This window comes from Vulpes vulpes, chromosome 13 (assembly GCF_048418805.1).
Source record: "Vulpes vulpes isolate BD-2025 chromosome 13, VulVul3, whole genome shotgun sequence".
In the NCBI taxonomy this organism is placed as follows: domain Eukaryota; kingdom Metazoa; phylum Chordata; class Mammalia; order Carnivora; family Canidae; genus Vulpes; species Vulpes vulpes.
This window is the reverse complement of record NC_132792.1, coordinates 100324320-100330928: the sequence shown is the minus strand read 5'-3', so window position 1 is coordinate 100330928 and position 6609 is coordinate 100324320. Positions and strand designations below refer to the sequence as shown.

At 32.3% G+C, this 6609-nt stretch overlaps 1 pseudogene; it reads right to left on the bottom strand.

Moving 5' to 3' along the window:
- Window positions 1-2051: 2051 nt before the first annotated feature.
- LOC112918985 (U6 spliceosomal RNA) lies at window positions 2052-2152 on the bottom strand (annotated as a pseudogene).
- Between the last annotated feature and the right edge of the window lie 4457 nt (window positions 2153-6609).

Here is a 6609-nt window from a genome sequence, read left to right as displayed (position 1 = left end):
TCTTTTATGTCTGGCTTCTTCACTTAGTATAACTGTTTGGAGACTTACTTATGCTTCTGGGTATATCAATAGCCCTTTTGTTTATTACTGTATAAATTTTATTGTGTGGTCATACCACACGTTGGTAGGCATTTGGGTATTTACACTTTTAGGTTACTTAAAAAGGCTGTTCTGTGTATGTTTTCATGTAAACACATACTTCATTTCTCATGAATAGAGTAAAATGGATGAATATTTGGTAGATGTATACTTAATATCAAGAAACTATCAAATTGTTTTCCAAAGTAATTACAATATTTACTTGAGGAAAGTAGGAGTTGTGTGTGTGTTTTAAGAATTTATTTATTTATTCATGAAAGTCACAGAGAGAGAGAGAGGCAGAGACACAGGCAAAGGGAGAAGCAGGCTCCATGCAAGAAGCCCAATGTGGGACTCAATCCTAGAATTCCAGGATCACCATGGGCCAAAGGCAGACACTCAACTGCTGAGCCACCCAGGTGTCCCATTTCTAATTGTTCTACAACCTTGTGATGCTTGATATCATCAGTCTGTTTAATTTTAAACACTAAAATAGGTGTATAGTGGTATCTCCCTGTGGTTTTAATTGGTTTGTTTAATGACATGATATTCAACATCTTTCCATGTAGTCATTTGCCATCCATAAATCTTATTTCATGAAATAATATGCTCAATCTTCTCTTGGGTTTTTATTATATTATTTATTTCCTTATAGAGTTTGAAGAGTATTCTAAATACAAGTCCTTTATCATGTATGTGATTTTAAAATATTCCCTCTGTCTGTAGGTTTCCTCTTTGTTCTCTGAAAAATATCTTGAAAAGATATTTTGATGCAGTCCTACTCATCAATTTGTTCTTTCATTGTTTGTGCTTTGATGTGATAGTTAAATTTTTTTAAATCAAAACCAGTGGTTGTGGGCAGCCCCGGTGGCTCAGCAGTTAAGCACTGCATTCAGTCCAGGGCCTGATCCTGGAGACCCAGGATCGAATCCCACGTCAGGCTCCCTGCATGGAGCCTGCTTCTCCCTCTGCCTGTGCCTCTGCCTCTCCCTCTCTCTCTCTCTGTGTCTCTCATACATAAATAAAATCTTTTAAAAAAATAAAATAAATAAAAATAAAATAAACCCGTGGTTGTGAATCAGGGTCAATATTTCTACCCACAGGGCATTTCATAATGTTGGAAACACTTTTGACTGTCACAGCTGAAGGAGAGCAGGCAGGGACACCAGTGGCATCAAGTAAGTAGAGGCCAAGAATGCTATTAAATATCCTACGATGCACACTCCTCTCCCTCCTTCCCACAACAAAAGAATTATCTAGTTCAATAGTGAGACAGTTGAGAAACTGGCCCAACTTTACACCAGAAATATATTTTATCTTATTTTTCTTCTACAAATTTTAGACTTTTATTTTTGCATTTATGTCTGTGATCTATTTTGAAGTACATTTTGTATATCTTGAGAGATATAGTTCATTTTTCAACACATGGTTATATATTTTTTTTCATTGCTGAAAATTAAACTCTTTATATTTTTCCACTAAATTGTCTGTGTACCTTTTTTTGCAAATCAATTGGCCATATGTGCAGTGGTCTATTTCTGAATTCTGTTCTTTTGATTTACTTGTCTATATTGAGTCTTGAAATTGATGGTAAGTTTCCCTTTTCAAAGTTGCTTCTGTTATTTATCCCTGAATATTCATATTTCTTAATGCTAGTGTACATGGGTATTATTTATTTATTTTTTGTATGTGTTTTTTAATTGTGGTAAAATATGCATAACATAAAATTTACCATTTTAAGTATTTTTTTAAATATATAGTTCAGCAGCATTAAGTGCATTCAAATTGTGGTGCAACCATCACCATTATCCAACTACAGAATGTTTTTCATCATCCCAAACTAAAATTCTATATCCTTTACACGTAATTCTTCCCTTCTTCCTGCCTGTAGCAATCACCATTCTCCCTTTTATCTATATGAATCTAAATCCTCTAGGTATCTCACATACATGGAATCATAGAATATTTGTCATTACAAATCAAAATGCTTCATGTATTTGCAAGTCATCTCTATTCAGGGTCCATGCTAATCATCTCCTTATTGTTCTAATGTTAATATGTGTATTGCCAATATGAGTGTTATTTTTTACTTTTTATTTCAACTTCTGATTAATTGCTAGTATATACAAATATGATTCACATACGTATATGATCTTATATTTTATAATATTGCTAAGTTGAATTATTCATTCTTGTATATTTTTTTATAGATTCCATCAGAATTTCTACATAGATGATCACATCATGAAAAAGGCAGTTTTACTTTATCCTTTTCGATCTATATTCTTTCCATTTCCTTTTCTTGCCTTATTGCATTGGTTAGAATTCCAATTACAATGTTGAATGCAAGTGCTGACAGTAGACATCCTTGCATTGTTCCTGAACTTACAGGAATTATATTCAGCCTTTAATTTTACTATTAAGTTGATGTTAATTGTATATTTTTTATAACTGCCCTTTATGAGGTTGAGGAAGTCTCCTTTAATTTCTAGTTTTTATAGTCATTTATACACAACAGAATGTCTATTCTGCTGTGGTTAAGTGAAGTATTCTCTAAATGTCAATTAGGCCAAGTTGGCTGATAATGATGGGTGAGAGTTCTACATCCATTGTGATTTTCTGACTATTATTTTATTAATTATTGAGCTAGGAAAATTAAAATTGCTGACTTCAGCTGTCTTATTTTATCATATTTTAAATTAATTGTATTTATAAATTCATGTTTTCTATTTATCTTTAGAGTTCCAACAAGTTTTACTTTATAAATCTAAAGCTCCATTATTAGTGTTAGTAACAATATTTAGAGTTTCATTTCCTCTTGCTAAATTAATTGTTTTATCATTATGAAGTGACCCTATTGATCCCAGATAAAATTCTTTGTTCTGAAATCTACTTTGTCTGATATTAATATTCCTAATTCAGATTTCTTTTTATATTTATTTGCATTGTGTGTATTTTCCCATCTTTTCATTTTAACCTCCTTCTATCTTTAAAGTGAATTTCTTTTAGATAGCATATGATTAGGTCTTGTCTTTTTACACAGTCTGACAATCTGTTTTTAATTAGTGTAGCTATACAATTTAAATATAATGTGATTATTATAGATGGCTGTAAGCTTATCATCTTGCTATTTGATTTCTGTTGTTGTATTTCTTATTTGTTCCCTTTTTTGCCCTTCTTCCTTCTTTGGATAACTTGAGCTTTGTATTTAATGATACTATTTTAACATCTCTGTTGACTTTTAAACTACAGCTCTTCGTTGTGTTATTTTAGTGATTGCTTTATAGTGTACGATATACATCTCTAACTACCACAGTCTGCCATTAAATGTATAGTATTACATGTAGCTTAATAACCTTTCAACTGCATATTTCTTTTACTACCTGAGGGGGTTTTGTGCTACTTTTGTCATGCATTTTATTTCCATACATTTTATAAATTTTACAACAAATTGTTATTATTTGTAGTTGTACAAATTATCTTTTTAAAATGTTAATTTTTTTATAAAAGCTTTTTGTGGGCACCTTCTTTTCTTTGATGATAAGCTATGGAATATCATCAAAGGACCAATTTGTGGTTTGAATTATTAGAGTTCCAGAGGAGAAGAAAAGGAGTTAGGAACAGATAACTTTTTTTTTTTTTTAACAGAAAACTTTTTAAAAGAAATGATGGCTCAGAACTACTCAAATATAGGGAAAGATATGGATATCCATATTAGGCTTATAGGTAACAAAAAAATCAATTAAAGAAATTCTCTCCAAGACATGGTACAATAAACATCAAAAATCAAAGACAAAGAGATTCTTAAGAGCATCAAGAGAAATAAAGATTGTAATTTACAAAAGAACATCTATAAGATTATTAATAGATTTCTCAGCAGAAATCTTACAGGCCAGGAGAGTAGAGTGATACATTCAAAGTGCTGAAAGAGAAAAGAAATAGCTGACCAAGAATATTTTACCCAGCAAAGTTGTCCTTCAGAAATGAAAGAGAGATTAAGAATTTCCCAAATAAGCAGAAGCTGAGAGAATAATGGCATTTTTCCACAGTTAGAGAAAAAAGAATTGTATAATTTGTGTGGAACCTCAAAGACCCCAAATAGCCAAAGCAATCCTAAGAAAGAAGAACAAAACTGGAGGCATTACACTTCCTGATTTCAAACTATATTACAAAGCTATAAAAAAAAAAAAAAAAACCAAAGCTATAGTAATGAAAAAAGTATAATACTGACACTAAAATAGACACATATATCAAAGAAACAGAACCGAGAGTTCAGAGACAAACCCTTGTATATACAGTCAACCAAAAATACTCGGTGGGAAAAGGATAGTCTCCAGTAAATTGTGTTGGGAAAACTAGATAATCACAAGCAGAGGAATGAAGTTGAACCCCTATCTTACCTGACCTACAAAAAATAACTTGAAGTGGATTAAAGACTTAAGCATAAGATCTGAAACTGTAAAATCCTAAAAACAAACAAACAAACAAACAAACAAAAACAAAAAACAAAAACAAAAACAAAAAAACTTCCTTGACATTGATCTTGGCAACAATCTTTTGGATATGATATTAAAAGCACAAGCAACAAAAGCAAAAATTAATAAGTGGGACTACATCATACAAAAAAGTGCCTGCATAGGATGCCCCGATGGCTAAGTCACTTGAGCATCCAACTCTTGGTTTTTGGCTCAGGTCATGATCTCATGGGTCATGAGATTGAGCCCCAACATCAGGCTCAGGGATATTGTCTCCCTCTACCTGCCCCCACTCTGCTTTCTTTCTCTGAAAAAAAAAAATGCTTTTGCATAATAAAAAGCACAATCAAGAAAAAGAACAAAAAGAAGAGGCAACCTGTGGAATGAGAGAAAATATTTACAAATCACATATCTCATAAGGCATTTTAATATCCTAAATATATAAGTAATTCATACAATGCAATAGCAAAAATACAAATAATTTGATTAAAACATGGCAGAAGACCTAAATACTAATTTTTCCAAAACAAGACATCTGATTGGTGACAAGTACATGAAAAGGTGCTCAAAATCACTAATCATCAAGAAAATGCAAACGAAAATCACAATGAGATAACACCTCATATCCATTAGAATGCCTATCATTAAGAAAACAAAAGATAACAAATATTAGGATATGGAAAAAAAGGAACCATTGTGCACTGTCAGTGTGCATGTAAATTGCAACAACCCTTATGGAAAACAGTGTGGAGGTTCCTAAAAAAATAAAAAATAAAGCTACCATATAATTGACTCAACAACCCCACTTCTGGGCCATTTACAGCAATATGGATAGACCTTGAGAGCATTATGCTAAGTAAAATTAAAAAGACAAATACCATATGATATTACTTATATGTGGAATCTAAAAAAGCCAAACTAAGAAAGAGAGAACAGAATGATAGTTACCAGAAATTGGGAAATGGGGAAAATGGGGCTATGTTGGTCAAAGGCACAAAGTTTCAGTAGTAAGATAAATAAGTTCTGAGGATTAAATGTACATCATGGTATATATAGTTAACAGCACTGTATTATATAACTGAAAGTGGCTAGGAGTAGATCTTAAATTTTCTCATCTCAAAAAAATGGTATTTATATAGGTAATAGAGGTATTAGCTAATGATGCAGTGCTCTTTATTTTGAAATACATGTGTATCAACTCAACATATTGTGCATCTTAAACTCACATAGTGTTATATGTAAATTATATATCAATAAAGGTGAGGAACGAAGAATAAGCCTTATATAAATGATAACCATCGAGAATATAGTGCCTCACATTAACATTAATATTAACGAAAAAATTGTAAGTAATACTGTGATGTTAATATTAATTTCATACAAAGAATAACACTGGGTCCCAAATCATTAAGAATAAATAAATGAGGGTGCCTGTGTGGCTCAGTCAGTTAAGCATCAGACTCTTGATTTTGGCTCAGGGTTGGGAGATTGAGCATCATGTGGGGTTTACCCTGGGAGTGGAGTCTGCTTAAGATTTTTTCCCTCTCTCTCCTCCCTCTACCCCTCCGCACCTGCTACACTCTCTCTCCTTCTATAGACAATGGGATTGTCTATAATTTTGTAAAAGACTACAATGTAATCCTATTAATCATTAGGTATCTGAAAGTCAAAAATTAAATTACCACACAAATAAAATTACAACTACAAATTTTACTTATTAAAGTGGAGATTAACAGAAAGACTGGAGGAAAGGACATAAGAATAAATTGTGACCCTGTTTGAGCCTACAAATCATCCTAATCTGTACAGATCAGGGAATATATTCAGAGATTTTTGGGTGGAATGGGGAAAACATAGAAATTCACATAGACTAGGTGACGAGTTAGAGAAGGAGACTCTGCTTTTCATGTCTTTGGACCGCCAGCGCATTCATAAGAAGAGATTGTTTCTAAAGAGGAAAAACTCTCTGCTCCAAAACTATTTCTGTCTGCCCAAAGCCAAACACTCCCCAGAAAATCTAATGGTAACATAAAAAAAGAAATTTTATAATGTGTCT